Raw genomic sequence first — 25,824 nt, forward strand, 5'->3', positions numbered from 1 at the left:
TAAATTAATGCTAATTTCTCATCAGGTTTAAAAATGCTAATTTCACTGTTTTTGCTGCTCTATATTACTGAGAATCCACATCTCTTTAGACAACATGTTTTTTTGGCTTATTCACCTTTCCTATGTATTGTAGGCAACATATACATTGTCAAAATAAATACTATTGTAAAATCGGTTCAAGTACAACTTAAACTGAAATGGTAGAATATTTTGGATTGCATATGCTTCTCCAACTTTCCCGCTGTCCCATTGTCTTGAGAGAGTTGATTATTTGTGGGGGGAATAAAGGAAAACCCCATTGCCAGGACCACATTTCAGAAATAAACATATCAGACAAATTTGCTGGAAGCAGACACAGGGAAATCTGGGAAAACACACAGTTGCTTGTACGGGTTATCGTCAGAGTTTTCCTACTGCTATACTCGCTCGAATTGGAATTGAAAGTGTTTTAGTCACTGTATTGAGCGGATGTAACGGAATTTGCTGCGATCGATCGGCGATCTTTCGAACAGTTTTCAGGCTTGTTTGGGAGTTAATAAAATGAAATAAACCAACGACACAAATAAAAGCCAAGAGTTTGAAAGCAGTGTCGAATGCCACATGAATAGCCAATATCAACAATTATCAACACTGCTCTATAATTATATAACCGCTGGATCAATAGCAACTATATTTACATTAAATATATAGTTTTCTACGTATTCTCAAATAAAAAGACAGGCAGCAAGCTACTTCGGCTCAAACCCTGGTGAATATATTTTGCATTTCATGTTTTGCTATTTTCTGTACATATTTCTCCCAAACCAGCCTTGCTAAGTTACTGTTAAGTCTTTTTCCAGCGCTTACACCGAATTTTAAAAATACAGCAAAATCTAATGCTGTGCATGTTCTTCTCGATCCTTTGAGATAAATACGCGTTGAGGAGGAATATTTTCTTATGTGACCTATTTACAGTGCATTATTATCCGCGGAAATATTCTGAGCTTGTCCTCTTCAAGCTACATAGAGCAGGAAAATCAGCTTTAAATACATGTTAAGATGACCAATTGTTATTTTCCCGCAAGCTTCCTATTCCTGTTTCTATATATCTATATATTTAATACATTTCAATGTATGTATAGTATGTCTTGATGAATAAAACATGAATTGCTAAGGCAGAGGTTGTGTACAGGCAAAAAGAAAATCAAGATATTTGGGAATTGCAGTTGCTCTTAAAGCGACATGGTGCTAGTGTCTCTGGGCAGTCCAGTGCTGGGATTTCAGGATACCGCGGTGCTTGTTTGGGGTAGATCAGCGGGGCCTGGGGTCTCTCTCTCACTCTCTCTCTCTCTCTCTTTTCTTTCTGGATGAAATGATAGTGGAGTTGAATGAATGAAGGATGGGTTGACGGTAGTTGTGTCTGGCTGGGGTTTTGCAGGTGCAATGGCAGCGCCCTCTGATGTTCAACACTGACCGCCCTAAGCACTTCTCATCTCTCCTTCCCAACCTTCTCCACACCCCCAGCTGTAAATACGTACATGCAGCAAACAACAAATCTAACATCTCATAAATACGCCTGACTAGCTGAGCTATTACACGGGCTTAGATTGGAGCGGAGGGGGGGGGGGGGGGGTGGGTGGTTTGGGGTAGAAAGAGAGAAGATACATTTGATTACCGAAAAGACACGTCAAAATAGAAAAGCAAATGTGTCGAAATTATTTGCAATATATTTTCCGTTAAAATGAGTTAATGTATTCCCTTTTTTGTTCATTGTGTTATTTGTATGTTTACCCTGATACCTGCTGAAACGTTTAAATCGACAAATGTTTCCGTAACTTTCCTTTAAAAAAATGTTTTTAAAAAGGAAATGCGCTTTTAATCATACTTAAGAAAATTCATGTTGCGATTTTAAAACTATGTTCCACTTTTTGAAACTAAGTTAAAATTCTTGCCCTGTGCGGACTATTCGCCTACCGTAACACGGATTCAACCCATACAGTTTGCGCTTTGAAGGAGGAACGCTTAATTAATAATTAATCGTGATTTTATTAATTAGTATAACCTTAGGTTTATTGTGTAAGTGTATGTTTTTGATCAAGTAAACGAATATTTCAGTGCAAATAGGGCAATTGCGTTACTGATATCGCGCCAGGGATTAAACAGTTTCCTCAAGTTTAAATGCCCTCTAACAGTTTCAGGAATTTGACTTTGATGTTCTAAATTAGTTACATCGAATACTAACGCTGAAAATTACCGTTTGCATTTTACACAGCGAGGTGTGGGAGCCAAGTGTTACCCCTAAAGGGTATTTGTAAATTGCAAATGCTCCGTGTGTGTGTGTGTGTGGTGTGTACATGTAAAGCTGAGTACAGTAATAAATATTGGTGAAATAATCTCAAAAAAAGTCGACTGAGGTCTTTTTTCAAACTGATTGTTTTAGGCTTTGATGTCTGCTAAACAATTTTGGCAATAAGATTACAATGGAAATAAATCGGCAGTGTAGAGCGCTGATTCCCATTAACAACATGATGTATGAAGCACATTTTAGCATTTCTGTCAAAAACGACTCTTCATTCCTCAAATGAAAAAGGATACATCTTATAAAACGTTTACCTCGAAATAATTTATGCAAATCAAATTTAACAATTTTATCATGGAAAAAGCACGCGCATCTGCTGGCTTTTGCCAGAAAAGGTACTAGGCAAAAATAAAACTTTGATGGATGACAAAGTACTGTATTTATTTCTCACTTTTAATACGGGGAATGCACTTTCCTAAGCAACTAATGCACAGAAATCGTCTTTATTGCAGGTCACAACGTTTATATTTCCATTCCACAGACCATGTGTACATTTTAAGGTTTAAGAAACAACTTCATACCGGGATCTAATTACAAGCAAATATCTTAACAGATTTCAACAAAGACTAAGATTTGTACGAATACATGCTAATTGTATCATCCTATTCGGTTTAAAATGATACTCGTTCAATTGCTGGGCAGTTAAACGCGTATCCAGTCCTGGTTTATATATCTTTTTAATATGAATCGACTGAACTCTTTCAAAGGGTTTGACCTGCGATGTAACGCTTTTTATTAATAGTGGACAGTGGAACTCCGACAGATATAACGGAGATTGGATTCGCTACAGGTCCCGAAGGTTGCTCGGAGTTTCCTTAGTGATGCAAATTCATCGCAGTTTAATGTCCTGCTTTATACCTTCATTAATACAGTACTTAAAGTGTGATTTTTTGGGGGGTTTTAAGGAAGGGGTGAATGTTGGAAAGCAAAACCAACAGTGTTATAGGTGAGGGAATAGCTGTTCAGTCGGAAGGATTAGACATTTAAAAAAGGATAGGTATTTGGCTCAGATTCCACTCCCATGGCCACAGACAGAGGCAACGCTTTATACACGAGAAACAGCCAGCCGTGCACACGGACGCAGACAGACACACACACACACACTGAGACACCTTAACAGAGCCATGTGATACATATCATGAAACCCCTGCATCCAATTCACGGATAGATTTCTCTATATGCATCGTATATACACGTACGTACACAATATACTGTATGATGCATCCACACATCTGTACCGTGTACATAAGTTACCACAGAGCTGCATAATTTATTTTTAATGAAGGCAATATACAATCCCAATAACCGTTATTAGTAGATGTTTTTCAAAGTTGATGTTACCTACAGCAATACCAAAAAATCCAGTTCATTTTTCTTATTTTTCTTGCTGTCATTGGAATGCAATGGGGAGATCCTTCGGTCGTGCCTTGCTTGAAACTGTTCCCTACATACAGTATTCATGTTATTGCAGACAGGTCAGCAGCCTCAAGTTCCCAATAGAGTACAGCGTAAAACTTTTATTTGGGTACATCGTATCTCGTCCAGGTTTGACAACTTAGTGGTGCAAGGTTTAACATACAATTTGTTATCCTGCTAATTTTAATATTGTCTCCATCAATTGCTAACAATGTTGCAACATTATTTCTCAATATAACATTATCAGATTGATTTGGAACACTTGCAATGTTTCCAATTATGAAAGCTTAGCTATTTGGTTACCAGTTTTAAAAGCTAGAAGACAATGTCATAAATAGGAGTTTCGTATAAAGCACAGACATATTTCAACTTTGTGCAGTCATCATTTTATTTGATGCAGCGTATGTTTACTTTTCTAAACGTTTAGTTTCGATGTATTGTTTTGAAACAGCCAAACTAATTTTCTCATTATTTTATATATATATAATCTTATACTCAGATAAAACTACACCATTCACCGCATTTATTGATCAAATATAATGATGCATACTTGCATATATTTAGTTTCAAACAGGGATTCTATGCACTAAATGCAAAATTCATACATCGACAGTGCATTTAATATAACAAACAATATATTCGTTTTCCTTTTGCATTTCTAAGCAATATCAGGCTGCATTGATCTACTATCCTACGGATTAGTCTTATTTATTCAAATCATATGTATACATCCAACCTGTTTCTTCCAACCCGCAATACAATATGTGGAACTACAAGATAATTTCGAACTAAGCGAGTGCAACTTGAGTTCTGAATGCAAAATATTTGGCTAAAGATAATTGGCAACGATTTTACATATTGCAGTTTGCAAAGCACTGACTGGAGTTTGCTGACCTGTTGCCCTAAAGGTCTATGGCGTCGGTGGTTTCACTGCAGCAACTGAGAGGCTCAGAACAGGGAATTTCCCTTCGCATCGACCTTCCAGCCAACCACCACCTCACCTGAATACATCACATGATCTCCCAGGCCCTTGGGGGGGGGGGGGGGGGGGGGGGGGCGCCTTGTGACGTCTCCCACTGACAGGTGACGTGCTTTCGATAGGAAAGGTTGTCAAAAGGTGCCGTTTGCAAAGATTTGTGGGGATTGTAGTTCAGCACGTTGCTTTAGTCCCATCTGACTTGATAGCACTTAGTCCTAAACAAACTACAATACGCAGCGGACAAGGCACCTAACGCTTGGCCAGAGAGATGCACGTTTCCATCAGTATCTAATCTCCATCTGGAACTAAATATCATTTGCACTTTGTTTCAGTTACTTGCTACTGTACAATGGCAGCTTATTCACCGGCTCATTCATCATTTCTCTTCGCAGTGCTCATTTTATCACCTGAACACATTCCTCTATTTTGTCGTTTGCGGCACTGGGGTTTGCCACCACACCACCTAACCACATTTAAGTTTAATCAAACTACTTCGATAGGCACATTCAAGGCATTCTGTCGATGAGAATATGACTTTTAAGCGCTGAATATTTAACACCGAGAATAAATTATTGATAAAGCTCATCAAAAATACAGATCTTAATGTCAGAAAGTAACGGGACAATTCAGCGCATGCAACTCTGAAAAGACATTTTTCTGAAATAAGCAAGTCTCAGTTTGAACCTGACTTGCTGCTAACATTGTCATTTCTGCGATTTTTTTTTTTAAAAAGCTTCAAGCGGAGTTTCGTGCGCCGGTTATCTAGTTGCACGTAGGAGCATCTCATTGCACTCCAAGATTTTGAAACTAAGTACGAGTAATTTTTCCAGTTGATTAACTATCAATAGTATCCTCCTGATTGTGCACCACAATGTCACGTTACGAAACATACTATGCCCCTGACCCTTCAACTGAAATGCTGAACCTGATTTATGGAACAGTCAACATGTTAGAGAACAGTTTTCACTATGACTTGCTAATTGACATCAACACGCAACAGCCTCCAGTGACTGACATCTAAAGGCTTTGAAAACAAAGAATGTTGCAGACTGATATCACAAAGGACAAGGCACCTGATTCCCGCTTAGAAATATATTCAGTTATTATGCGACTCCTCTCAACCTTGATATATATATATATATTTGTGCAGTAAAAAACAAGTGAAAATACTTACAATTTATAGGTATAGAACAATTGTAATCCATAGGTGTAATTAAACAAAGACTGATTATTCTCACGCTTTTATTCCTCAGGTTACAGAAGTGACTCTGCTCAGTTTGATCTTGACTATGGTCTCTTAATCTGGACTGTAGCTGCATTTGTGTAACAATAAAAACGCATCCTGCTGGAGAGGGGGAAGGGTCTTGTTTCCTTCTTTCCTCTTAATTCAAAGTCACTTATTTGATCATTCAAAAAATATTTCAGGCGCTGAATTCGGACTCTGCTACATTATTCTATTGTCTAATTTGAATTACTGGATAATTCAACTCTTTTCAATCTAAATGATCAGGGTAGAACTGACTGTTGTCTGTTACCATATATAATTAAGATTTTTACTTTTTGTTGGAATTTATTAAATCAAACCGGTAGGATGTCCAGTCAAGGAATAACATCCAATTGATGGGATTAGTATTGTTCCTATGTTGAATTAAGCTCAACCACAATTGACCAGTCCATATTGCAGAATACACCACAATCACGTGACGCTAATTGTGTTTTTGAGCGGCTTATCATATAATTTAACCAATTTTGTGCTTTATATGTCATACTCTACTCAAATTTACATAATAATATTGGCCCGAATCAGGAAGTCATGGGGTCATACATCCTTCAGGATTTGCACATACAATATAAATTGACTCCGGTGCGGCACGGAAGGAGAACTTCGTTGTCACAGGTGACATCTTTTGGCCGAAATGTTAAAGTGAGGCTCCATCCACCTGCTTAGATATATGTAGAAGTTCCGATGGTACTACGTGAAGAAGATCAAGGTGCTGTCCTGGTATATTGGCCAACATAATGAGTATTGGCCGCTTATCTAATTACGGTGTGTGGGACCTCACCGCGGGCAAATTGGTTGCGAACTTTTGTCTGATAAACAAAATTTAAAAGGCAACCCACTGTCTTGAAAGAACTTTGGAACATCTTAAGGACATAAATGCACGTTTTTCCTTCAATTTTATTCATTATCGTATTTTGAAAGAAAGAACAAACTTGCATTAATATGAAACTTTCATGACCTCAAGGCATCCCAACATATTTCACAGCCAATGATATAATTTACAAATAAAACCAGGAAAATGCTGGAACTCTCAGAACATGTCAATGTTGGGAACAGACAATTTGATGTTTTAGGGGCGTGGATCCATTATCAAGGCTGGAGGGGCAGTTTTGAAAAGGAACAAGACAAGGGAAAAGTGGAGGGCATTCCTGTTTCCAGTGCAGAAAATGTTACATGTCAGCAAAGCTGTGAATTTCTGTGAGGTTTCTTCCGATCTCCTACGTAACTTGGGAAGGATACTGGTAGAAATGGCCGCTCATGAGGGAGTTTCCATCAATCTCACACCGAAGTGACAATGGGAGATTGGATGTCTCCCTGCAGAAATTACTCGTAAAAAATGATCCACTTAAGAAACCCAATTGCATCCTTTTTCTGAAAGACGTCCATCTGCTTGAATAGGTATTTACGTTCTTAAATATTAGTCAAAATGGATCTTAACTTCATCAAAAACTGCCTGGCAAATCGTTCACCTCTACAAGCTCTCAGCGTTATAACTTAAACTAGATACAACTTGCGAAAGGTGCTATTGTGATAGAAATGACATGGAATTCCCACCACCTAAACGCAAAAGCCACACGCATTTTCATAAAGCTGCTGCCCCTTTAGAGTGTTGATTAAAATTGTACATGCCTTAAATGGACAGGTGTGCTATAATAAACTTATTACTTAAAGGTAAGCGATCTGTTAAAGGTGCTGCTTTATATTCCCATCTATTACTGTGATTTGTTTAGCATTGTTTTAAATAAAGTATTAACAAACCTAGACGCTAAAGATCAAATGCTTTCAGGTAAACACATTGTTCTGTAAATTATAATTTAGCAGTTTCAGGAATTCTTATTCTTCATATACATATGGAGGATTAAATAATAACAGCATGCTCAAACATGTACTTTTGCATAAAACAATTTCAAGCTTAATATTAAGCCCAGGCATTTTTATTTTTCTAAACTACAGTGAATACCATAAATGTTAGCCTCTCCAACAAGACAAGAAGTCTCCAGTTTCTGGGCATCCTTAGTAGCTTTTAGCCAGTGGTGTGCATTTTCCCACAGGAAAGCAGCTGCTGCTGGCTGTATTCAGAGTCTGGACTGGAAAGGGTCTATTAATAAAATGGTATGCAGTCCTATGTGTTAACAATTGGACCTACATATCAAGATGAAAAGCAATTTCAGTGATAGTATATTCGCTTACTAGTTTTGAATTTTTTTTTCACAATGATACAGAAACAAGATTTTTAGCATGCAAAACCACAGACCATTCTAGCATTAGAAGAATTTCACTCAAGACTGAAGGATCCTCAGAGGCAGTTTTGCTGGTATGGTTCACTGAGGGGGGAAAAAGATCTTTTAGGTAGACCAATATCAGCTGTAGGCCACCCAACAGTACGATTCTCCAGAGATTCCTTTTTTAGGTGAAACCATCAGGGGATACACTCCCACTGAACAGTCTCTGGAAATAGTCAACAAGAATCTGGAACAGCTTGGCAGGGATTCAGTGATGATTACTGAATGTTTGTTTAAATCCTTCTGTTTTCTTCGTTCAGAATAATGTTTGAGGTTTCAGCCTGTATTCTGGAACACAGCAGAGGACAGAGCTGCCAGCTTTCCAGAGCCTTATTAGGAACACAAATTAGGTCATATTCCAATCCAGTGCAGCACTTAAATAGGATCTCACTCCAGGACATCTTTCATACTTTCCCTAGCTGGCTGGGGTTACAATAGCATTCAAAATCAAAATGGCAAAATAACACAGCAAAACATATTTAATTTGCAATTTGCATCATAATCATCTGATTCAAAACAAAATCCAAGCACTCCCAATAATTTGGTCACAGTTTATCTCACTTTATGTTGTGAATCATTCTGCTCTGTGTCACTTGTTATCAACAGGTGAAACACCACAGTTAACCCGCTTTTAAACTTTTATACAGTGCTATTTTACTTTTTCAATTCTTCGTCCCAAAAATGTGTCTGTCACATTTTCCTAATCTTCTTAGGCTAAACTGCCACACAGGTTGACTTGTCACTGTAAGTATAATTACACTTGGTTCTGGATTGGAGAAGCGCTTTGGTGATTTGAAAAGACCCACTCTATCTTGCTTCTGCCCAACAAGTTAACCAAACATGCAGTTTGATATAGTCCACTAAATCAACAACAACTTGCATTTTTATAGCACCTTTAACATTGAAAAACATCCCAAGTCAAATTGCAGGGGCAAATCAGAAGATACCCTGCAACTCATTGCTCATTGAGCTGTCAATGATCCTGAGACAAATATATAGCAGAAATGTAAATACTCTGGTACCTGACGACCTAGACTTCTGAGTTTATCCATTTTACATGTTTGGCAACCTATCTACATTTCTTTCCTTTTCACTTTGCTGTTTCCTTATATTACACATTTTCAAAGAAAATCTTTCACTGTGTTTGTTTTTATTTCAAACTTGGTTATTTTATGTCAGCCTCAGCTCAGGGGGGGCACTCTCACCTCTCCATCAGAGGGTTGGCAGAGGGTTCAAGTCCCACTTCAGAGACTTCAGTACATAACCTAAGCTGCCATTTAAGAGCAGCACTGATAGAATTCTGCACAGTTGGAAATGCTTTCTTTCAGAAAGGATGCTCAACTGAGACTAATCCAAATCTTTTAGGTGGATGTAAAAAGACTATTCAAAGAACCCCAGGGAAGTTCTTCTGGTGGCAATGCCAATGTTATTCTTTAAACTACCACCACTACCACCAAAAACATATTATCAGATTATTTATCTCATTGTTGTTCTGTGGGTTATCACTCTGCATGAATTAACAATTCTATTTCTTACATACAACAGTGACTAAAATTCAAAAGTATTTAATTGGTTGCAAAGTATTTTGAGATGCCCTGAGGTTTTGAAAGGTGCTTTGGAAATACAAGTTTTCCTTTCTATTCTCACTAGTGAAGGGCAACTCAGGTTGGAGAAGGTGAACATGAGCAAGGAATTGTATGACTCTTTCTAGAATCATGAAAGGAATTGGTGTGATGGATATGGGGAAGTTTTCTTCGTGCAGAACCGGGAGACTTGGCCCTTGGGACATGATTACCAGGCAAAGAATCTGAAAGCTCAACATAATGCAATTCAAAATTAGTATTTCTAAAGTGAAAAGAGAGATTTGAAGAAAATAGGAATGGTTAGAGTGGAGATAATTGCACTTTTTAAGGGAAGAATAGACAAACTTATCTATGGAATTCATTGCCACAGAAGGCTGTACAGGCCAGGTCAAGTGTATTTAAGACCGAGATAGATAGGTTCTTGATTGGTAAGGGGATTAAAGGTTACGGGGAGAAGGCGGGAGAAAGGGGTTGAGAAACTTATCAGCCATGATTGAATGGCGAAGCAGACTTGATGGGCCGAATGGCCTAATTTCTGCTACTATGTCTTATGGTCTAAACAGTTGAAGCAGAGGAACATTATAGGGCTTCGGGAAGAGAGTCAAGCAGTGGGATTCATTTTGGATTACTCTAACAAAGGGCTAGCAAAGATAGAATAGGTCAAATGGTTTAGAATTATAGAATGGTCACAGTGCAGATGGAGGCTATTCAGCTCATTGAGTTCGTGCTGGCTCTATGCAAGAGCATGTTAGCTGGTTTCACTGCCATACCCTCTCCTCTATAGTTCTGCAAATATTTTCTCTTACAGGTGCTTATCTAATTTCCTTTGAAAGCCTTGATTGAATCTGCCTCCACCGCACTCTCAGGCAGTGCATTTCAGATCCTTACCACTTGCTACATAAAAATGATTTTCCTCATGTTGCCGTTGGTTCTTTTGCCAATCACGTAAAATTAGTGTCCTCTGGTTCACGACCATTTGTTCTCTATTTATTGTGTCTATAACCCCCTCACGATTGCAAAAATCTTTATCTAATCTCCTCTCAACCTTCTCTAAGGAAAATCCTAGATTCTTCAGTGTATCCACATAACTGAAGTCCTTCATCCTTCGAACCATTCTCATATATATTTTCTACACCCTCTCTAAAGCCATCACATCCTTCCAAAGGTGCAGTGCTCAGAATTGGACTCAATACTCCAGTTGAGACTGAACCAGTGTTTTATAAAGAAAGGTTCATGATAACTTCCTTGCTTTTGTATTCTTTGCCTCTATTTATAAGGCTTAGGATCCCATTTGCCTTTTAAATGACATTTTAATCCAAGTTTAACCATTTCCTTTAAGGTGTTTGTTTTCTTCTGTTAAAATGGGGAAGTAGTGTCTCCTTCAAATGAAATACTTAATTGGTTAAGGTTTCAACAAAATGGTATACTCCCAGGTATCTCTGTTCTTGTGCTCACTTCTGAATTGAACACTTTATTTTATATTACCTCTCCTCTTTCTTCCCATCAAATGAAACACTTCACATTTCGTCGTGCTAAATTTCATCTGCTGCATATCTGCCCATTCTGCCAGCCTATGTCCCCTTGAAATTTTATCACTATCCTCCTCACAGATCACAATAATTCTAAGTTTTGTGTCTTCCGCAAATTTTGAAATCATGCCCTCTGTACGCAAGTCTAGGTAACTAATGTATAACAAGAAAACCAGTGATTCTAGTACTGACCCATGAGGGACCCCACTGTATACTTTTCTCCAGTTTGAAAAATAACCATTCATTGCTACTCTCTATTTCCTGTCACTCACTCAACATTGTATCCATGCTGCCACTATCCCTTTAATTCCATTGGATTTAACTTTGCTGGCAAGGCTATTATTTGGCATTTTATCAAATGGCTTTTGGAAGTCCATGTACACCACTTCAACCGTATTACCCTCATTAATCCTCTCTGTTACCTCATCAAAGCTCAACCAAGTTACCTTAATAATTCTGTGCTGGCTTTCCTTAATTAATTCACCCTTGTCCAACTGACTGTTAACTTTGCCCAAATTATTGTAACTTCCATCTTTACTTCACTCCTCAGCATTCTTGGATGTATTTTATCCGGTCCTGGTGACTTATCAACTTCAAGTACAGCAAGCCTAAAATCTCCTCTTTATTGATTTTTTTGCCTACCAGAATCTCAACTATCTCCCCTTTCACTCTGACTTTGGCAGCAACTTCTTCTTTAGTAAAGACAGATGCAAAGCATCATTTAGTAACCAGCTATGCCCTTTGTTTCCAAGCACACATCCATTTTTGATCTTAATCAGCTTCACCCCTCTTCCTTCTGCCTTGTTACTATTCTTATGCCTATGGAAGACTTTTGAATTCCCTATTATGTTAGCTTCCAGTCTTTTTTTATACTCTCTTCTTTCCTCTATTTCTTTTATCACTTTCTATTTTTATATTGTAAATTTCTCTGGTAACATGCTGAGTAACTACTTACCAATTTGAGTTTCTAATCTATAGATTGGACTGCAAACTATCTCAGTGGATAAAGTAGCTGGAAAAGGAATTGTGTTTTTCATTTGTAGGTATTTGCTTCTTTATTCTGTTCTTGTTGTGCACCAGACCATCTGTTATTGAGAATATGGGCTCATGAGCAACCCACTCTCAGACTTCTAACAATATTGCTGCAATCTAACTCCTGAGAGCAAGAGCAGTTGGGGGCTGATTCACCCTCTAATTTTCCTTGTGAGCATGTAGCATTCTCTCACCACTTCCTTGCAGTGATCAGGCTGGGATGAACACTCACTGGTGGGGGCAGGTGTGGAACAGGGAAATAAGGGAAGTGTGTTTCAAAAGACCATGATGCTATTCAGTGGTTCTCCGATGCAATGTGGCACTGGACATTGAATGAGGCAGGTTCTTGATTTTAGATGGATTAGAATGTTACATGCCAAGGAAGGAGTCAAATGGAAATATTTTGACTAGGTTGTCTGAAGTTCAGACAATGAAATGAGTTGAATAGACTGAATAAGATTTCTTGTATTTATGTCATTTTAAGTCTTAATTCATTTTTAATTATCAGCTTGGATGACTTGGTATTGTTCTCACCTTTGGGTGAGAAGTTGATGGTTTCAACCCCCACAATTATAGACTTGACCATATAACCTAGCCTGATAATTTGGTGCAGTCTTGGTGGTGTGTTTCATTGTCAGGAGTGCTATCTTTCAGATGAGACATTAAACTGATGCCTCAAATACCTGCACAGATGGATGTAAAAATTCTGTGGCATATTACCAGCATAGCAAGAGTTTATTTAATTTAATATTCCCCACCATATTTCCCTCAAAAACACTATCTGGAACTTTTCAGTATGCAAAGTGCTTCTCATGTTTGCTCATATAACAACAATGATTGAACCTCAATAATAATCCAATACTTGCAAAGTGCTTTGGGGTATCTTGAGATGTAACAAGATACTATATAAATATAAGTTCTTTCATTTGTTTTCTCAAAGTCCACAAAATACAATAATTAAAAAAAAACAACTCATGTGACTAGCAAAGGATGTACAGGGTCTGGTAGCACAATGACTTAAAAAAATTCTCATATGTAGGCCTCACTGGTAGGGTCAGCATTTATTGCCCATCCCTTGCTGCCCTTGGGAAAGTGGGTGGTATACCCTCTTCTTAAACCATTGCAGTCCATGTGGTAAAGGTGCTTCCACAATGCTTCAAGCTAGGGGTTTCAGAATTTTGACCCATAAATGACAAGAGTGTATAGAATGGTGTATGACTTGGAGGGATATACTTGGATCTGATGGTGTTCCCATGCACCTGCTGCCCATGTTCTTCTAGGTCACGGGCATGGGAGTACTGCCATAGAAATCTTGTTGAGTTGTTGCAGTGCATCCTGTAGATCGGATACATGTAACCATGATACACTGATGATGGGAAGTAGTGGGTGTTTGTGCCATTGAAATAAACAAATGAAGCAACGTTATACATCAGAATAGTTAATAGTATTTAAATATCTTTTAGAGAGATTTTACTCTTCTTATGATTAGAGATTCACACCATTGTTCCACTATCTGTGGACTTGATTCCAGGCCTCTCCCCACATTGTTCTATAATTTTTTTCTCTCAGAGGGTTATGATACTTTGGAATTCTCTTCCCCAAAAGCTGGCTGAAACAGAGTCCTTGAATATCTTTAAGGCAGAGGTAGATATATTCTGATAAGCAGGGGGGGTGAATTAGGGTAGGCAGGAATATAAGGTTAAAATCAGATCATTCATCATCTTATTGGATGGCGGAGCAGACTTGAGGGGCCAAGTGGCCTACTCCTGCTCCTAATTTGTATGTTCGTATGAAATCCAGGGGCGTCCTGTGTGAGTTCAATTACCATCAGTGTCTCTTCCTGGGAGAAAGCACCTCATTCATATTCAACCCCTGCTCTTGATATCCCTGCTGATTAGGAACTCTGTGTGATGAATCTTGGGTTTCTTGGCAACTCTCAGTGTCACAGCGCTACACTACATATCCACCTTTTGTCCATTTAACAAAAGCACCAACTTTGTCTCTGACCTCTCCATATTTTAGTTACATAAAAATATTTGTCCTCATTTTTAAGGTCAGAGACAAAGTTGGTGCTTTTCTCCCATTTTGATAGGTTGCCTGTTCCAAGCACACAGGCTGGCTGATAGAACAGGAAAAGGATCTGCTTCCAGATTCATTATAGCAATCCCACTCCAGAAAAATGCACAACAACAAGCTGGGGTGAATCCCCACTGATACAGGCGGCCCAGCAGCCATTTTACTCTTGGCAGGGCATTAATTGGCTAAGGGCGAGACCTCCACCCCCATCTGGGGAGGAAGTTCCACCTTAGAGCTGCTGGCCATTCGGATGGCTGCCAGTTCTGAAGTCCCAGCAGCTCCAGGCTCAAGCAGTGGCCATTTCTGGTACTACAGCCAGTTCCCGAAGAAGAGGAGGTTATGAAGGCTGGAGTGAAAGTAAATATGGGGTATCAGTAGCAAGGGGAGTGAGAAGGTTGGGGGGCTGGGTTGGAGAGGTTGGGGTGGGGGAGGGTTAAAGGTGGGTCTGACCTTGGGTAGGGTGCCTCCAGTGGGCACGGGGGTCCACCAAAGGAGATCCCCCCTTTGCCCGGCAACAGCCTGTGCAGCTAAAGCTGCTGGGCTTCCCACATGATGTGGCCCTCCCACTGCCACAGATAAAATAGAGGTGGGGACAGAATGAGGCACTGAGGTGGCAATTAATTGGGAAGTTAAGGTCCTCAATAGGTTCAAGGGTGGTGGGCAGCCCAATGCCTCCACCGCCACCCCCCCCCCCGCCCTTAAAATGGGAGACAGGTAGGGGGCAGGTGGGTAGGCAGAGGGCAGGCCATGTACTGCATTCTATGAGCCCCTCTACCTTCAAATAAAATTCCACCCATAGACTATTAAACAGGTAATGCTAAACTGATAGAAGTTAGTGGTTATGCTGCAGTCATAATATTGTGTCCAGTTTTGGGGACCCTACCTCACCTCAAAAAGGATGCTAAGGCCATTGAAGTCTGCAGAAGAGATTCATTGAGAGTCTTTAATTATGAGGATAAACCAGAGAAATTGAAAATCTTTTCAGTAGAACAAAGAAAGTCTATTAGAGATAATCTAAATGATGAGGGATTTTGTTGGGATAGATGGGGAAAACATGTTCCATTGCTATGTGAGTTTGTAACTGGAAAGCATAAATGTAAGTCCTTTACCAAAAGAACAAGGAGAGAAGTTAGGATATTTTTTAAAATGCAGAGAACTGGTAGGACATGAAATGCCCTAATAGAACCAAGAGGTAGAAGCAAAATCCATAATAGCTTTTACAAAGGAAAGTGGATAAATATTTCCAAAATAAAACAAATATATATATCATGGCGAACCGTTAAAAGGTAAAAAAGACTTGCTCCTATGGCCAGAATTTTTCACTGAGCAGACCGGCGCATGCCCAACCTGCTCGAAAGTAAAATAGCACGTGATGACTTCGGGTGAGTATCCCGATGACATCACGCACTCATCCGATATTTCAGACGGATGGTGCGCGCTAAACTCAGAAGCGGGCCAGCTGACAATTAAGAGGGCTATTAAGCCCATTAATGTGCAATTAACTGGGAGTTCTTGCTGGCCAACCAATGTTATGATTGGCAGGTGGGCGAATCAGCCAGGCGGACTTTGCATTTTTTCAGAAAATCTCATCCAGGGAACATTGCATTGTGGGGAACATCCACTGCAGGGAACATAAAAACTGACTGTAACAGCTTCTATAAATATGTGAAGAGAAAAATATTAGCAAAGACAAATGTAGGTCACTCACAGTCAGAAACGGGGGAAATTATAATGGGGAACAAAGAAATGGCAGAAGAATTGAACACATATTTTGGTTCTGTCTTCACAAAATAACTTACAAATAATTACCCATAAATGTTAGGGAACCAAGGGTCTAGTGAGAGGAAAGAATTGAAGAAAATCAGTATTAGTAAAAAAAAATGGTGCTGGAGAAATTAATGGGGTTAAAAACTGAAAAATCCCCAGGGCCTGATAATCTACATCCTAGAGTACTAAAGGAAGTGGCCATGGAAATATTGGATGCATTGGTGGTCATCTTCCAAAATTCTATAGACTCTAGAGCAGTTCCTACAGTTTGGAGGTTGGCAAATGTAACTCCACTATTTAAAAAAGGAGGGAGAGAAAAAACAGAGAAATGCAGACCAGTTAGCCTGACATCAGTACTGGGGAAAATGCTAGAGTCTATTATAAACGACATGGTAACAGAACACTTGGAAAGCATTAACAGGATGAGACAAAGTCAGCATGGGTTTATGAAAGGGAAATCATGCTTAACTAATCTACTGAATTTTTTGAGGATGTAGAATAGCTAAGGGAGAACCAGTGGATGCGTTTTATTTGGATTTCAAGAAGGCTTTTGATAAGGTGCCACATAAGGGGCTAGTGGGCAAAATTAAAGCACATGGGATTAGGGGTAATATACAGGCCTGGATTGAGAATTGATTGGCAGACCAGAAACAGAGGATGGAATAAATGGGCCTTTTTCCGGGTGGTAGGCAGTGACTGGTGGTGTACCACAGGGATCAGTGCTTGGGCCCCAGCTATTCATGATATATATAAATGACTTGGATGAGGGAACAAAATGCAATATTTCCAAGTTTGATGATGACACAAAACTGGGCAGGGTTGTGAGTTGTGAGGAGGATGCAAGGAGGCTTCAGGACGATTTAGACAAGTTGTGTGGGCAAACACATGGCAGATGCAGTATAACATGGATAAATGTGAAGGTATACACTTCGGTGTGAAAAACAGAAAGGCAGAGTATTATTTAAATGGTGATATATTGGGAAATGTGGACGTACAAAGGGATCTGGGTGTCCTTGTACACCAGTCATTGAAAGTAAACAGGCAGGTGCAGCGAGCTATTAAGAAGGCAAATGGTATGTTGGCCTTCATTGCAAGAGGATTTGAGTTCAGAAGTAGGGATTTCTTACTGTAGTTATACAGGGCCTTGGTGAGACCACACCTGGAGTACTGCATGCTGTTTTGGTCTCCCTACCTAAGAAAGGATATACTTGCCATAGAGGAAGTGCAGCAAAGTTTCACCAGGCTGATACCGGGGATGGCAGGACTGTCTTATGAGGAGAGATAGGTTCGTCTGGGTCTGTATTCATTAGAGTTTAAAAGAATGAGAGGGGTTCTGAGTGAAACGTATAAAATTCTAAAAGGGCTAGACAGACTAGATGCAAGGAGATGCTTCCCCTGACTAGGGAGTCTAGAACCAGGGGCCACAGTCTCAAGATATAGGGCAGGCCATTTAGGACTGAGATGAGGAAAAATTTCTTCACTCAGAGGATGGTCAACCTGTGGAATTCTCTACCACAGAAGTCTGTGGAGGCTGGGTCACTGAGTATATTCAAGAAAGAAATTGATAAATTTTTGGATATTAGGGTCATCAAGGGGTATGGAGAGAAAGCGGGAGTGTGGCATTGAGATAGAGGATCAGCCATGATCATATTGAATGGTGGAGCAGGCTTGAAGGGCCGATGGCATACTCCTGCACCTAGTTTCTATGTTTCTAAATAAACAAAATAAAATTCTATGCACAGAATTTTTATAATGCCTATGCTCAGGTGACTGCTGGTGTTGCGTGGACATTTTTTTCCAGATTTAAAATTCTTTATTTGATACTTTTGAAGCCTTCAGTTCCCTAAGGCAGCTCTCTGCCTTCAGGGAGCATTCTGTGAGTGGCCCCCTGCGCCTGCGCTGACTTCAGTGCTCACCCTCCTCCCGCCCCCAAGATAGGCAGTGCTGATCATGGCTGATAATTGGCCAACCAGCGTGAAATCACGGTTGGGGACCGATTGCGCCTGCACGCTGACCTAAAGCTCCTGCCCTACAGCACCTTTCACAAAGCCAGGACATTCTGAAGCATTTTACAGTCAATGAAGTACTTTTGAAGTGCAGTCTTTGTTGTAATATAGGATTGTAGGATGAGGTGTAAAGGGATGGGAGTGTGTGAAAGTAGATAGATTGTTCATAATAACAATTCAGGCCTGATGCACTGAATGGTGTCCTGCTAACATCTGTGGCAGCTGGAAGGGAAGGAAACCTATCAGTAGCAGGTAAACTCCTCCAACCAGTGTCACAATGAAACAAAAGCTTAGACAAAAATATTAGTTGAAATTGGGGTTGAACTTGGCTCGCTAAATTGATTACCTAGATCCATGGTCATTCTTCAATCCTTTGCATTTAACATCATTTTTTCCCCTTTCATTCTCTATATTTTATTTTTTCTCTTTGGACTATATTTTATTCCTGTTATGTATCTTTTTCCTTATACGGTTCTGATATTTTTATTTTAGAAGCTTGGAAGTTTGAAGATTAGAAGAAAATAGGGCCAAATTGCAGTGGGGAATGTTTCCTTTGCTATTTGTAGCGCAACTGCATTCAGGATTTATAAAGAACATGTATATGATTTTGCTACAAATGAGAACAGAGGAGCTCTTCCTCCCCAGAGAAAATTACTGATACTTAGCAATCTCTGTCACACATCACTAGCCTCTTGAATATTCAATACCTTATATTGAATATCTGACTTAAATCATCAGCAACTGTATTAGTGGCTGACAATTTTCATCATCATATGATCAATCCTATTGGTGGTCTAAGAATCATTTCCTCCCACCCACCATCACTTCAAAACATATCTCCTTGGTGTTTGGCTAGAACCTTGGCTTCAAATTCTCCATTTGGCTTCAACTCAGCCCTCTCTTCCCCACTTGCTCGATTTGATTCTTACAGGATAGGAAGAGCTGTGGAGTAGGCTTTACCATATGCGAGTGCTAGACTGGTGACATCTCATAACATTTTTAAAACACACCTAGGAGCATCTGAAAAACACCAACCAGACATTTCAAACTCCTTTCAGCAGCTGTCACTATGGCCTCACTAAGAAAGCTTGTCAATTTAATGCTAATCAATGCAAAAAAGTGTTGTGTTCCCACTCCCGTCAGAAATTGGGTTGAGGATACTCAACCGCAATTTATACCAGTCTACTGCATTCTCTGAAGAAAGAAGAGATCTAAGCCTATCAATCTAACTTGGACCCAAATCTAGTTTCCAGGGGTTGCAGGGCAATGCTCTAACTCATTGCACTGCTCAGCTGTATTCCACAATAAAAGTGGCAACAGTGTGCATTTATTAGTACCTTTAACATAGTAAAACGTCCCAGTGTACTTCACAGGAGTGTTATCAAACAACATTTTTATCCTGAGCCACATTTGGAGATATTTGGATAGATGACCAAAAAGCTTGGACAAAGAGGTAGGCTTTACGGAGCATCGTAAAAGAGGGAAAAGAGGCAAAGAGGTTTAGGGAGGGAATTCCAGAGTGTAGGGCATAGGTAGCTGAAAGCATGGCTGCCAATGGTGGAGAATGGACATCTGGTGTGCTCAAATGTTGGTTAGTCAAAGTAATAGTTCTCAGATTCTAGTTTTCTTCTTGCTGATTTTATTCCCTCTCTAACCTACTTTCATTAATCACACATTTTATCATGGGGGCTGTTTTAACTCTTTCAGAGTCCACCAAATAAACTAAATTAACAAAATGAGGCATAAAATAAACGCAGCCCCTAAGTTAGGGTCACTGCGAAACCAAAAGCAAAGTTTAAAGGAAACTTACAACATTAAACCAAAATGTGGTTAAGAAGGTTGATAAAGCACCCCAGCCCCCGTGGTGCCCAATGAGCATGGAAGGCCTTGACGGTGCCGGCAGACACCGCGTGCTCCCTCTCCAGGGACATCTGACTGTGAATGTAGCTACGGAAGAGGGGCAGACAGTCGGGTTGGACGACCCCCTCAATTGCCCGCTGCCTGGACCTGTTAATGGCTAACTTGGCCAGGCCCAGGAGCAGATTCACGAGGAGATCCTACTCCCTCCCGGCCCCCCTCCGCACTGGGTGCCCTTAAATCAGGAGCGTGGGACTAAAGTGCAAACAAAACAGTAATAAAAGGTTTTTTAAATAACTGAAAAGAGAGTGCAGCCTACAACATCTGAGATAAACATGGTTTACGGACTCCACAAGACTGCAAAAAGGGCAGGTATCTTGGGAGTCCGTGAACTGACACATTCTATGGTTATAGGGGACTGCCGCGTGGAACACCCTCCAACCCAGGTTCCCGATGGAAAGCAGGACAACTCCGTAGACGGCCACCCAATGGGGACCTCCGCTTCTGGATGGCAACAAGGCATGCCAGGGCGTGTCCGGGCGGTGGGCAAGGGCAAGGAAGTGAAGGGTGTGCAGCAGCAGCCCTTCCAGAAAACCCCTCTGCGTCGTGCTAAAGGACACGGAGGGCATTTCTGCGAGATGGCCCATATTGCGGGGCACCGGCTCCCGAGGGAGGGTTCGGGGCTTGGGGCCAATGTGGAATTCCGTCCGTACAGGGGAATGCACAGACGGAAGACCACCGCGCACCTGCACCACCTCAAGGCCCAGTATAACATCGGGGCCGAGCACAACCATCCTAAGATCTTGGATGGCATTGACTGCGAGCCGGACATCCACGGATGCACGATGTGCCAACTCCTGTGGAAGCATCCAGCCCACTCCTCCGCCACCCAGCACATCCCCGATCCTGGTCACCCTGGCAGACATAGTCCTCCTCTCCGCCAGCCACTGAAAATGATGGAGGGGCGGATTCCTGAGCAGCGGCTACTCCTGACGGGGGAGAGCTGCGTCGCAAGGCGACCATGTTCCAGGCTTTGATCAGGTCCTGGTAAAAGACTGGCAATGCCTGCAAGGAGCCACAAAGGCCCCTCAGGTCTATAAACAGGAGCTGCATGTCATAATTCAGGCCGTGCACCTGGTGGAAGAAATACACCACCAGGGCACACCATCTCGGAGGGGGCTCAACATAAAGGTATTGCTGCAGGGCCTGAAGGTGGAAAGTCACCACCTGGGTGCGAAGGCACACCAGCGCCTGACCATCCTCCCTAAGCAGGAGACTCAGAACCTCAGCAGCAACCCATTGCTGTCTTTTGTCCCAGAAGAAATTGATAAGCATTCTCTGGATTTTCATGACAAAGTCCAGGAGAGGGGTCAAAGTGACCAGCTGGTACCACAACATGGCGGCAATCAGCTAGTTTATGACCAGAACTCAAACCCGATGGGGGCTGTTTTAGTTTCACTGCTTTGGATGGATGAACAATTGAAGGAAGATGAGCAAAAGCAACATGAGGAGCCAGCAGCTCAGCCTCTTGGAACACAGCTGGTGAGGAAGCTACTCCTTACATGCCTAACTCTGCCCAGAGGATCAATAGATCACAACTTACTTTTTCTTAAATTTATTTCAGAGGATAAATATATGAGGAGGCTGCACTTCACCAGGTAGGCTGTTTTTGACCTTTGCAACCCTGATGCAGCAGGACATGCTGTTTGCTGGACTGAGAGTGGGGGTGGGAGGTACAGCAAGCTTTGCCAGTGTTTGTCAAAGTCATCAGTGTTCTTAATTTTCTTGCCACAGGCTCCTGTTACGGGGAGCGTTATGTGCAACTTGCTGTCTGCAGCAAACAGGTCATCAATGTTCTCTCCTTACCAGAGCAAATCAGTACAATACCTTCTTGATGGATGTCAGTGGCCAGACTGAGAGAGCTTTGTGATTTGCAACAGTGGCTGTCTTGTCTTGTGATCAGAGCTGCACTCGTGTAGCCATCAAGGTGCCTGAAGATGAGCCAGCTGCTTATATTGACAGTAAAGGGTGACACTCCATTGCTATTGAATTAGTGTGTGATCACCACCAATCAATAACTCTCCCCACTTTCCACCCATCCAAGAACTCCAGAAGATATCTGCTGGGTGACAAGAAATATCACAAACAAACTGAGCTGACGACATCTACCTGAACAGCACAAGTGTAATGAGAACCATGGGACCACCAGAGACATTATGAAGCACATTATTAGCATAGGGGCTTTGATCGCTCTCGGGCTCTCTACAAAGTGAGCCACATCATTGCAGTTTGCTGGGTTTATACAACCTGGCAACGCAAAGAGGCTCTGGAATTGGAGAAACACCACAACAAGAAGAGGCATCACCAGGATTGGATGAAGATGAGAAAGTACCACAAGAAAAAGGGGCAGAATAATGCATTGCAGGGAGTAGCTGAAAGTGCAGCACTTTTGGTGACTTCTTCAATACTTTTATCTGAGGAGTCAGAAAAAAGCTTTAGCATTAACAGTCATCTTCTCTTCACCATTCCATAGATTCTACATTGAAGAAGATTGAAACCATTCAGCCTCAATGTCAATCACTTTCTGACACCAAAGACTAAGCAGCTGTAATGAGACCAAAGTTCCAAATGTAATGAAGGTGGTTGATCTTAATTCCAAACACGATGCCATAGTAAATATTTTTTGTCAGCCGAATGTTGAATCCATAGTGCTTTTTTAATGTTTAGTTACTTTATTACTCCTACAAAGTGCTCCCTCCTTGATTTCAACAGAGATAGTGGAAGGCTGCTGTTGTTCATGTGGAGACCCTTGAGGTAATTGTGGCCAGCCACTTCTGGAAGCCTGAGCCTCAGGCGGTTTGACTGCAGACTGAAAAACCTCAGCAGCTGCTGGAGGAGTCTGACCCAGCTGGTGTCCTGGCACTATGGATGTTACTGGTTGAGGGAGTGATGAGGGATCAGACATACTGACAATAGGATAGGGGCCAAAACTTGCCTCACCTGTTGTGCTGTCACACCCACAGATCCGGGGCTCAGCACTACCATTGATCTTTGGGAGAATAGACTGAATAAGATGAGTAATGCCTTGAAAGTACCAATGCATTTGGTCCATCAATCTTCCTCAGGTGGATGTCAGCCTTTCTAAGGTGGAGAATAAGTTAATGTCCAGAGTCTCCAAGATTGCCAATTGAGACATGTGAACATTGAGTGCTGTTCCGTGGGCGCAACTGCAGCTTCCTGGAGGTGGCCACACTCTCCAAGGCAAACTGAGAATACTGCACCAGGCAAGTAACACTGCACAGCCTGGCTGTGGATTCATCCATACTTTCAACCATGGTCAGGCCTTCCAATATCTGATTTAATGGCTAGTTTTCTCTTCATAGCTGAGCCCCTGAAGTCCATATTTCTGTCCTGCTCAGCAGAGCTCGAACAGGGAATTGCCATCCAGTGAGCTGACTCTGTCACCAGTATCTTCTGCCGCTCACTAGTATTGGTTACTTCACCATCTAATTGTCTAACGCAGCTGGATGTCAGTCTCTGTGGTGGAAACTTGAAGAGACTGGTGGGTGCTGTGCGAGGAGCAAGGAAGAGGGGAAAGTATTTATTGGACTGAGATTGTGAAGCCTAATAGCTTTGTGGCAGATGGTCAAGAATGTGATGAAGTTAAGTGTTGAGAGATATAGGGAAAGAACTGTTACCATGTGTTGCTGAGGGAATTGGAGAAATTAAGAGCTACACTCACCTTTGCTACCCTTGTGGAGTTATTGAAATCCTTCCTCAGTGGATCCCGGTCCTGAGGGCAATGAATTTTGAACTGGTAATTTTAGCAATGTAATAACAAACAACACATTGATAAATAATATATATTCAGTTAATATCTGCTGGATTTGATTTTTGGGCATCTTCCTAGCACTGACTGGAAGAGAACTTCCCTCCTCTTCCTGACCACTTCCAGCAGAACTTCTAAGGGGCCCTCAGAGAACTGGAAGCTTGCCTGAGCAGCATATTGCCTCAGTTCTTGCTGCACCACCAGTGAAATATCACAAACAAGAAAACAACTTTGCTTTAAGAGATGCATTCCCACTTAAAATAGGCCTCTGGCTGATCCACCAGAAATTGCTCCAGATGTGGGGAGGTTTCCTGGTGGGTCAGAAAACTAGATGGGGAACCCATCTGTGAAATTATAGTGAGGCTTGAAACCTAAAATGTTCTGGGTCCATTTTTGGCTTCGGTGTCTGCAATTTGAGTTGTGGCCCATTCGAAATAGGCCCAGTGTTAAAATCAGACTCTTCCTTTTTCCTTCCCATGCTTTGTTTGCATCCAGGCTAAAAATATTTTAAAATATCAATGACAGGCACTTTGTTATAATGATATTGGCAAAAGTTGTTTGTTATTTCATTACACACACACACACACACACACACACACACAGGAATTTTCTATCTGTGTGGCTGATGCTTGTTCCGAGCCAAATAGCAAATATATGGCCCAGGCAGCATACCAAAGGGACTTCTGAATTTATCAGTTGGTTTGCTGTAAACTAACTCCAATTATAAACATGAAGGTGTTCAGGTATCTACATTATTAGTTCTTCGACAACCTTTTTGTCACTGGATATAGCAAGGTGCAGAAGCTACTCGGAAGAGATAAAATCATCATTTTTTTCCATTCTTGAATGCTTAACTGAATCCCTAACACAGTAATAGCAAACAGCAAATTGATAAATAATATATATGCAGTTAATGAATTGCTAGTCCTGTCTGACTAGATGTTACTGCGGCCTTGTAATTCATAATTAGATTTGCTCTCCAATATTTGAAGCTACTCACTATAGAAGTAAATTTTGAATAAGCTGTTTGCAACTGAATGATAAGCCCCCATTTACAGAAAGAACCAAAACATATTTCAGTCAAGCTCACCCAGACAATATTATTCCATAAAATTCCTCTGTCTTGCAAAAGTAGGTTGCTCCAAGCTCATGTTCTCAACAGACTTTAGCTTTCAAGTGTTCACCTTCTATTGCTTCAGTGTTAAGTGCTCTTTTTTAATGCTTGCTTGTGTTTATGCTCACTGCAGTTAGGAATACCACAATCACTTTGGAACTAACTGCAGCATCAAAGAGTCGGAATTTAGGTGCAGTATGAGCCAGGTGAAATGTAAAGCTCCTTCCATAATGCTCCAATAAACATGTCTGGATGCCAAGCTCAAAGAGATTCTAACAAAGTACACATGAACTAATTAGCAGCTCATCAAACAGAGGCAGCTTTGTTGGCTCAAGTACCTCCACAGGATAGCAGACAGTTGCATACCCAAGATAAAAACAAAAAACTGCGGATGCTGGAAATCCAAAACAAAAACAGAAATACCTGGAAAAACTCAGCAGGTCTGGCAGCATCGGCAGAGAAGAACAAAGTTGACGTTTCGAATCCTCATGACCCTTCAACAGAACTAAGTAAAAATAGGAGAGGGGTGAAATATAAGCCAGGGCGGGGGTGGGGGGGTGGGGGGGTATGGTGGGGGAAGAGAAGTGCGGGGGGGTGGTGGTGGTTGTAGGGATAAGCAAGCAGTGACAGGAGCAGATAATCAAAAGATGTCACAGACAGAAGAACAAAGAGGTGTTGAAGGTGGTGATATTATCTAAACAAATCTGTTAATTAAGAATGGATGGCAGGACAGG

At 41.1% G+C, this 25,824-nt stretch overlaps 1 long non-coding RNA gene across 1 annotated transcript in view; it reads left to right on the top strand.

The window, feature by feature from the left end:
- Window positions 1-25,824, top strand: part of LOC121279884 — a 54,616-nt gene that overhangs the window by 1,936 nt on the left and 26,856 nt on the right. The window lies entirely within an intron of this gene.

This window comes from Carcharodon carcharias, chromosome 7 (assembly GCF_017639515.1).
Source record: "Carcharodon carcharias isolate sCarCar2 chromosome 7, sCarCar2.pri, whole genome shotgun sequence".
NCBI classification, from domain to species: domain Eukaryota; kingdom Metazoa; phylum Chordata; class Chondrichthyes; order Lamniformes; family Lamnidae; genus Carcharodon; species Carcharodon carcharias.